Below are 9,986 nucleotides of genomic sequence, written 5' to 3'. Positions count from 1 at the left end.
AGTGCATTAACTTGATTCACCTAAACAGCAAGGTTAAAGTGTTCTAACATGCATGAAACTAGTACAGATGGAAATATTGGATTTTTCTGATCATATTTCATATATAATTTATTTCATTCTGAGCTACGGTTGATTTTATATGAATTCTAGAAGTTTATACTATTTTCTGGAATTTCCTGAATAAGAATAAATCCAGAAAAGGCATTACTGCGTCAGCATTGCGTCATGCTGACCTCAGCAGGTCAATAGACCTGGTCCAGGTCAAACCTAACCAGTGGGATCCACTGGTCAGTGTCTCAGTGCTATTTAGGGACACTGACGTGTGGGCCCAGTCAATGGCCACGTCAACATGGTCAATGCTGACGCGTGGGGCCACTCGGATTAGTTAATACTAAGCATAAACTTAATCTAAGCTTAATTAGGTGGCGGGGCCCTACTGTCAGTCTCACTTGGTGGTAACTAACTGCGTCATTAGCCTAAACTAATCTGCCATGTCACATCACCGGAGTTACGCCGGCGGCGACCAAAACGCGGCGGAGACACACTGGGTTGGCTCAGGTTTTGCCCACGGTCAACAAAATCAACCGTAGTTTGGTCCTAGGCATAGCAGGGACTCGCGCGCATCTCAGAGGGCAAACGGAAGGGACTGGGGTGGAGCGAGCTCGCCGGAGTCGAGCTCGTAGGGGCGGCCGGCGTTTGGGTGTTGAGCGAGACGGGGCTACAAAGCACGGGGAGATGGATGGGTGTGTGCGTTATGCTCAGGGGAGTGCGGTCAGTTCGGTGGTGAGCTCAGACGTGAGTGGCGGTGGCTAGAACAACGACGGCGTCATGTGCGGCGGAGCCGAGCTCTCGGCCATGGCGGAGATGCATCCTGGAGCTCGCGAATGCGAGGGGGAAGAGAGGGTTTCCGCATGGAGGCTCACAGCGGGTCTGGCAACAACAACGGCGAGATGCTCGGCGGCTCGGGGAGGCTTCAGAGTCGGCGAATCGTCGGCGGTGATCCATGGCCGAAGGTTGAAGACGACGGCCTAGGCAAGGCTGTGGCGCGTCTGGCATCACATGGCTTGGTCGAGAGGAAGAGGGAGTCGCGGCGGAGCCTCTGGGCGGTACGGAGAGGGGTAGGGTGGCCGGTGGCGGCGGTAACGGAGAGCGGCGGCGACGCGCGTGTTCGGTCGTGCTCGGAGAGGGAGCTAGAGGAGAGGGAGAGAGCTCCAGAGTGAGGGGGAGTTAGAGGGGGTCGAGGGCGGTCCAGAGCGAGGGGACCAGCACGGGGATGCCAAGCAGGAGGTGGCGCTGCTCGGCTGCGGCATGCCTGGCACGCAGCTGCTCCTACTGGCAGCAGCTTGAAGAAGCTCGCTGGAGCTAGTGGGTTGGGCCTCTCTGGTGGGCTGGACCAGCGGGAGTTGGGCCAGGTGGACTGGACAGGTAAGCTCCAGGTAAGGTTGCTCTGTTTTATTTTTCTGTTATGTTTTCTTTTGTTAAATATTCTGCCACTGTTCAAAATTAAAACTATTTCAAAACAGTGACAAAACCCTTTGAATAATTTTATGTTGCAAAATGGACATTTCCAAATGCACATAAAATGTTTCAAAGATATTTGAAATTATATTCTAGTTATATGAATATAACTCAAATTCAAATAGCTATTGATTTAAATTCAGTGTCCCAAAAATAAATCCTTAAAAATGTTCCTAAATTCTGGTTTGATATATAGCTCTTGCCAAAATTCTCAAACATTACAAAAGGACATCTTGGAAACAAAGAATGAGATTTCCAGAGTTATTTGTGCTTCTTTTATTTAAGTTTATGAGGCTTCCACTTTCCTCAATTCCAAGTTTCAGAAATTTAGACATGATGCAAGCAAGATACAAACACTAGGCAGCACCAGAAGCTAGGGATGTGACAGCTCACCCCTACTAAACAAGAATCTCGTCCCGAGATTCAAGTCGTGAAGCAAGAAGACAAAGGGACACAAGCTAACACAATCTTCACGATCCAAATGTCTTTCTCGAGGATGTTGATTCATTGCATCACCTTGATCTCGACGTCTTGCTTTGAGAAAACTAACATGACAATGAGAGGAAAGGGAAAACTCTAGAAGGATTGATCTTATCTAAGATCGAACAACTCAGGATCAACTCGTGGAGCGAGACGCTAAAACAACTCTCGAGCTGAGACACGAAGCATACATCGAGAGGAATGGAGTGAAACACATAACAAAGGTTCACTAGGTAGGCAACAATTCCACACCTAAGAGGGTGGTGGGCGGTTGCCAACGTAGCGAGGAATTGAGTTGCCATGACACCAAAATGAGACATCTTGGAGGAGGGTGACCCGTAGAATCATCCCTTAAGTGGCAAAAAGAATTACTTTTGATCCAGAGATCAATAAAATTCTCTATACCAGCCTAGGGAAAATCTCGAGCAATCGTTTGAAGAAGTTCGAAAGAATGACATACCCTGACTAGAATAGATGATGTGGACTACCTTGCTGAAGACAATGCAATGGATGATTTTGCTTATCATCGGAAATGGATGGGACCCATGGTAAGCCCACTTTTGAAGATGATCCTGGACAACAATTACTGAGGTGCAAGCTGGGAATAAAATGCAAATGCTGGGAAGGATCCTGTAACTGGGGAAAAACTCAACAGTAGAGAGTGATTCCACTGTTTGAATGGGTTTAGCATATTCGAGGAAATCGAGAGCACAAGGACCCCGAAGGAACAACTTCTGGAATAAGTTGCACTAAATCCTCATGGAGAAAATGGTCAAATAGCTCAATCAAGATACTACAATGATAGATCTTCTGGATAGGTGTGTCGGCCAGAACATCAACCTTGTCGGGGACCTACATCATAGATCTTGGAAAAGTCCCAACCATCATATCTTCCTGAGATTCAGATCTCGTTGGTAACAGGATATTCTAGACCAATCGAGTCTAGAAGAAAATGAAAGTTTGCAACACAAATCAACGAGATGGCGTTGCGAGATTCTCGGGAAATGGACTATGGTAGTAAGCTCCAAAACATGAGCTGGTTCTGCTAACACATGTGAACATGTTGTCCCAGACAAGCATGACCACGTAGTAGTCTTATAATAAAAACACTACCGAGTTCAGGTGGGGAACCATCATCGAGGATAACAAAATCCTTGCATAAGGCATGCTCTTAAGAAGGAACTTCTTCTCCTTGAACAAATCAATCAGTGGCTTCGTGTGCTAGGGAATACATATAGACTGGAGGTAATTAATCTACCAAACCATATAATACATTCGCACATGCATAACTAACTTGGGATGGTACCAGAGGAAACAAAACAATCTTTCTCGAACTCATGGCGGCAACTTGCTCCAAATGCACATGAATTTGAGGAAGTCACTTCTTCCATCCAAGCATAAGCTTTATGAACGGAACACGAAGGCATTTCTTACAAAGTTTCCAATACTAGGTTGATGTTCAACATGAATCATGGGGAAGACAAAATGCTACTAATGGGCTCAATAGCAACTCATCGGAATTTCCATATCCCTGAACTTCCACCATCATGTGAACACGGTGATTGCATTGGTCAGACCAAAATATGTAATGGTGTATGCTCGAGGGATCAACCACGAGTAAGGAAACATTACAAACATCGTTGGTTCTGATTTGACTTGACGATAGCCCATACTCAAGTCAAAGTTTTGACAAGATGATAGACCCAGCAACTGATCACGAGGACCAATTGATGAAGATATCATCTTGCTTCAACAACTATCAAAACACAAGGATATCCCTTTGGGATGAACTAAGTCGGACAAGCTATCATATTCCAACTCTCCAAGTTGTCATTTAGCTTAACCAACTATTTCAGGGTATCCAACACAAATTCTTGGAGAAATAGCGGTTTATAGAAAAATCAACTTGATCACAAAGTCAACATAGCAGTCAGGTCATAACCAGGTAATACTTCCGAGAGGATATTCGGAAAATCACGAACCACCGATATGTTACTAAGCTCAAGATCAATCTTGCTTTTCAGGGCAAGACGATATGATCAAGGGAGCGAGGGATTGACACAATCCTAACTCATTGATCGAAGAGTGCACCAGGAAATATGGACTAGGTAGCAAGATCAATCTTAGAATGGTAGTTCAATAACCAACACACTAAGAATGAGAATATTGTCCATTTACTACCAAGCAACGAGTTGCTCGGAGTATTGATTTCACACATCACAATTCACTTGTCGGCATTCCGGTTACAACAACACGAGGACCGAGGAATGAATGATGATGGTGAGAAGTATCACTGCATCAAGAATTCATAAGAGGTGGTGTAATTCTTAAGACATTCTTGACATAAAGAAGGTAATACTCCAAGGTAGAACAGAGCAAAAGCTGGATTGGCATTTTGATCCATGGCGTACAACTACTTTGACCCAATCCTAGAAATGGATAAGGTACTGGAGTTTGTTTCTCCTAGTCATTCCAGAATAGAATGGCTTGACGGACCACAAGAATGATAGGCACCGATGAACGAATGCTCACATACTCTTGACTATCAATTGATAGATGAAGGTCGGAATATAACTGAAGGGGGACAAATCAAAGGAACATATAACTTTCTGAGTTGTGGATGCATAGATTAGTATGTCGAACGAGTTCAACATATTTCTTCCAAATAACCCATGCAGAAAGGTAGAACGGGCGGAATCACAATTATGAATGGAGAACTCCTCATGAGTACTCTAATGGTGATCTTTTGGTTCAAAGAACTTCTGCCTTAATGGTTCATGGTATTTGGAAGAAGGAAATACCACGGACCTCGAGGACTATCGCAAAGGTTACTAATATCCTAAAGGAACTAGCAACACTATCAACAAAAGGTAAGTAGAGTGAAACTTGGGCTCAAAAACCCAGAAATAGAATGCCTACTAACTAAATGGCATCACGGGATACATTCAAGAATGATGGCCAAAATCATCACACTGGGGATACGGTAGCATTGCTAAATTCTCGAGGACATCTAGGGTCATAATACTAACTCCAACATACACGTCAAGGCAACGGAGTACCTCAACACACCGATTAGTGTGCTTAATCTGGCCCAAAATACAACAGAACATGGAGGAAAGATTTGCAAGTGCATCAGACTATTTAGAAACCTAGGATGACTCGGACAGCATAACGGCTGTAAATGCTCAAAATGATTTGAGACATCCTGCAAAGATGGTGGCATAACCTCTCAACATCACAATATCAAGGTTCTGAGGCCAGCTATGAACATATGGAAGCAGTAGGAACTGAACTAAGGCTTGAACTCAATCAATCCTAGGCAACTACGGTTTAGTAACACGTCATCCTGAGAGATAGAATAGAAGCCTAGTTCTTAACCCCGTAGAAAAGATAAGATGACTCAGATCAGAAGGTCATGAGGATAAGGAGTAAAAAGAGCCTTATGTTCCCATCCACAATCAATTCCCTTATATAACTAAAGCATTTCTAGACATGACTTCGACCAGTTTGGCTTGGTAATCCTACAGTCAGTCAGGCTCTGATACCAAAGCTGTCAGGACCCCGATTCCAAGTCACATCGATCTAGCCGGTAACACCTCATATCACTTTGCGGCCTCACGCACGGTATTCCTACGGGTGTCGCCTTACCATGGCCGGGGACCGTTTGCGCCTTTTGGCTCACGTATATGATAGTGTCGCTAGCATCCATATGACAGATAACCCGGGCCGACATGACTAGTCGTGAACCCAAAGTGGCACTAACTTACGGGGACAGGCATACATGAATCAACATCGAGCATGTCGGTCAGTAGCGTGTGAATCCGGGCTGTAGCACCGGGCTAATAGGACTCCGGGAACCCGGGCTATAGCAGGCTAGGCAGGACTCCGGATGTCACCGCGTGACATTTCCCCGAAGGGACAGACACAGGAACGAAGTGAATCACATGCCGGCCAGTCAAGTGCTCCGGAGCAGTAGTGCTGGGCTAGCAGGACTCCGGTGAACCAGGCTGTAGCGGACTACTATGGCTCATGGAAGCACAAGACTACATTTCCCCATAAGAGAGGCTACCAAGGATAAACAACTAGGTTGTCGGATCCCACACATACCAAGCATTTCAATCATACACACAATATGCTCAATATGTGCAATACAACATGGCATCACAACAAGACTCTACGACTCAGAGTATTTATTCATTAGGCTCCAAGGAGCGAGATATTACAAACATGGGTCTCATGACCTAACAATCATAGCATACAATCAAAGCACATGCGGAAGCTTAACATGTCTGAGTACAGACATCTATAAATGAAGAAGGCTGAGGAGCCTGACTATCTACAAGACCCTCCCAAGGGTACAAGATCATAGCTGAGGTAACAAGCTAAACGTTGAAGTCCACGTGGAACTACTAGCGAGACTGAAGTCTCTCTACAAAACATAAATTAAGCAAACGTGAGTGCAAATGTACCCAGCAAGACTTACATCAGAACTAACTACATATGCATCTGTATCAACAAAGGGGTAGTGGAGTTTAACTGCAGCAAGCCAGCTTTGACTCAGTGGGTATCCTGAACTACGACTGCAAGTAACACTTTTGAGGTGGCGCACACGAGTCCACAAATTCACCATACCAATACACCACTATGGATCCGCTCCCGTCTCCCTGCGAGAACGCCATCCATAGCACTCACACTTATCTTGCGCATTTTAGAGTATCCACTTTCACTTGTCTATGAACTATGCAAGGGGTCCAAGTTTCCATATCCGAGGAATCCGGCTATTCGAATAGATAATGAAAACCCTGCAGGGGTGTACTTCTTCATATATGCTCTCGCCACTTACCACCATGTACACGTCGTGTATCTCGGCAACCTTCAAGCGGAAGCCTAGTGAGGGAGTCGGCCACGACCTGACTAATCACACAAGTCTCTCGTCTAGCTTTATCGCCTATTCAGGTTCCATCCGCAAGGAGATCCGGCCGGGGTGTCGCTCACGGCCCCAAACGATGTGTGCAGGGTTCCCAAGCCCACCATCCGGGTGCCACTTGGTACACCGGGCCACTGTGCCTAGTCTGTCCCAAGCCCACCTGTACCGGGTGCCACTTGGTAGACTACTAACACTACCTACAAACACCAGAAACTAGTTGCAACTCCTGGACAGAGATCTGGTTGATTAATAAGTCGAGAGAGCTTGGAGCGCTCGGAGCCCAATGTGTGGTAGTAACTGTTCATGGATCACAAACACATGACTCAGTTCGTGAGGACGGCTGCAATGAGACAACCCACCATGTACTCCTACATGGCCTCTCACCGCTACCTTTACCAAATCGTGTTCACACACTTAGCTCTCAACAGTAGGACATGTTCACAACTTTCCAATTCATCCCCGATGAATCAGACCTCACACAACTCTAAGCAATAGCAGGCATGACAAACAAGCATGAATGAGTTGGCACACCAGGGCTCAAACAACTCCTACTCATGCTAGTGGGTTTCATCTATTTACTGTGGCAATGACAGGTCATGCAGAGGAAAGGGGTTCAACTACCGCAGCATGTAACAGTTGAATCGTTGTTGTCCTAATGCAGTAATAGAGAGCAGGAGCGAGAGAGTGGGATTGTATCAGAATGAACGAGGGGGTTTTGCTTGCCTGGCACTTCTGAAGATATTATAGCTCTTCATCGGTGTCATCGAACTCATCGTCGGGATACGCCTACCGAGAGGGGACAAGCACCGGCAATAGAGAAGAACACAATCAATGCAAATGCAACAATATGATGCATGATCATGGCATGTATATGTGATGTTGTTTGTGCTAATGCAAGCTAGAATATATTGAAATGAGTCCATTTGAACCAAAGATTCAAATGCAAACCCATTTTATGAAGTCATATTAGTGCATTAACTTGATTCACCTAAACAACAAGGTTAAAGTGTTCTAACATGCCTGAAACTAGAATAGATGGAAAGATTGGATTTTTCTGATCATTTTTCATATATAATTTATTTCATTCTGAGCTACGGTTGATTTTATATGAATTCTAGAAGTTTATACTATTTTCTGGAATTTCCTGAATAAGAATAAATCCAGAAAAGGCATTACTGCGTCAGCATTGCGTCATGCTGACCTCAGCAGGTCAACAGACCCGGTTCAGGTCCAACCTGACGTGTGGGACCCACTGGTTAGTGTCTCAGTGCTGTTTAGGGACGCTGGCGTGTGGGCCCAGTCAATGGCCACGTCAACATGGTCAATGCTGACGCATGGGGCCACTGGTATTAGTTAATACTAAGCAGAAACTTAATCTAAGCTTAATTAGGTGGCGGGGCCCTACTGTCAGTCTCACTAGGTGGTAACTAACTGCATCATTAGCCTAAACTAATCTGCCACGTCACATCGCCGGAGTTACGCAGGCGGCGGCCAAAACGCGGCGGAGACACACTAGGTTGGCTCGGGTTTTGCCCACGATCAACCAAATCGACCGTAGTTTGGTCCTACGCGTAGCTGGGACTCGCGCGCATCTGGTAGGGCAAATGGAAGGGACTGGGGTGGAGCGAGCTCGCCGGAGTCGAGCTCGTAGCGGCGGCCGGCGTTCGGATGTTGAGCGAGACGGGGCTACAGAGCATGGGGAGATGGATGGGTGTGTGCGTTATGCTCAGGGGAGTGCGGTCAGTTCGGTGGTGAGCTCAGACGCGAATGGCGGTTGCTAGAACAACGGCGGCGTCATGCGCGGTGGAGCCGAGCTCTCGGCCATGGCGGAGATGCATCCTGGAGCTCACGAACGCGAGCGGGAAGAGAGGGTTTCAGCATGGAGGCTCACAGCGGGTCTGGAAGCAACAACGGCAAGATGCTCGGCGGCTCGGGGAGGCTTCAGAGTCGGTGAATCATCGGCGGCGATCCACGGCCGAAGGTTGAAGACGACGGCCTAGGCAAGGCTGTGGCGCGTCTGGCGTCATGTGGCTTGGTCGAGAGGAAGAGGGAGTCGCGGCAGAGCCTCTGGGTGGTACGGAGAGGGGTAGGGTGGCCGGTGGCGGCGGTAACGGTGAGCGGCGGCGACGGGCGTGTTCGGTCGTGCTCGGAGAGGTAGCTAGAGGAGAGGGAGAGAGCTCTAGAGTGAGGCGGGAGTTTGAGGGGGTCGAGGGCGGTCCAGAGCGAGGGGACCAGCACGGGGAGGCCAAGCAGGAGGTGGCGCTGCTCGGCTGCGGCATGCCTGGCACGTAGCTGCTCCTACTGGCAGCAGCTTAAAGAAGCTCGCTGGAGCTAGTGGGTCGGGCCTCTCTGGTGGGCTGGACCACCGGGAGTTGGGCCAGGTGGACTGGACAGGTAAGCTCCAGGTAAGGTTGCTTTGTTTTATTTTCCTGTTATGTTTTCTTTTGTTAAATATTCTGCCACTGTTCAAAATTCAAAACAATTTCAAAACTGTGACAAAACCCTTTGAATAATTTTATGTTGCAAAATGGACATTTCCAAATGCACATAAAATGTTTCAAAGAATTATATTCTAGTTATATGAATATAACTCAAATTCAAATAGCTATTGATTTAAATTCAGAGTCCCAAAAATAAATCCTTAAAAATGTTCCTAAATTCTGGTTTGATATATAGCTCTTGCCAAAATTCTCAAACATTACAAAAGGACATCTTGAAACAAAGAATGAGATTTCCAGGGTTCTTTGCCCTTCCTTTATTTAAGTTTATGAGGCTTCCACTTTCCTCAATTCCAAGTTTCAGAAATTTAGACATGATGCAAGCAAGATACAAACACTAGGCAGCACCAGAAGCTAGGGATGTGACAGATTCCCCCTCCGGCAAATCGCCGGAAATGGCCCCAGATGGGATCTCATGGGTACAGAAGGTTGCGGCGGTATAAGAGTATATATAGGCGAAAGGAGTACGTCGGTGGAGCTACGAGGGCCCCACGAGGATGGGGGCGCACCTACCCCCTGGGCGCGCCCTCCTGCCTCGTGGCCGCCTCATTGCGTCTCTGACT

The sequence above is a fragment of the Triticum urartu genome, chromosome 5, assembly GCF_003073215.2.
Source record: "Triticum urartu cultivar G1812 chromosome 5, Tu2.1, whole genome shotgun sequence".
Classification (NCBI taxonomy): domain Eukaryota; kingdom Viridiplantae; phylum Streptophyta; class Magnoliopsida; order Poales; family Poaceae; genus Triticum; species Triticum urartu.
The sequence above is the reverse complement of the archived record's forward strand: the minus strand, read 5'-3'. Positions refer to the sequence as shown.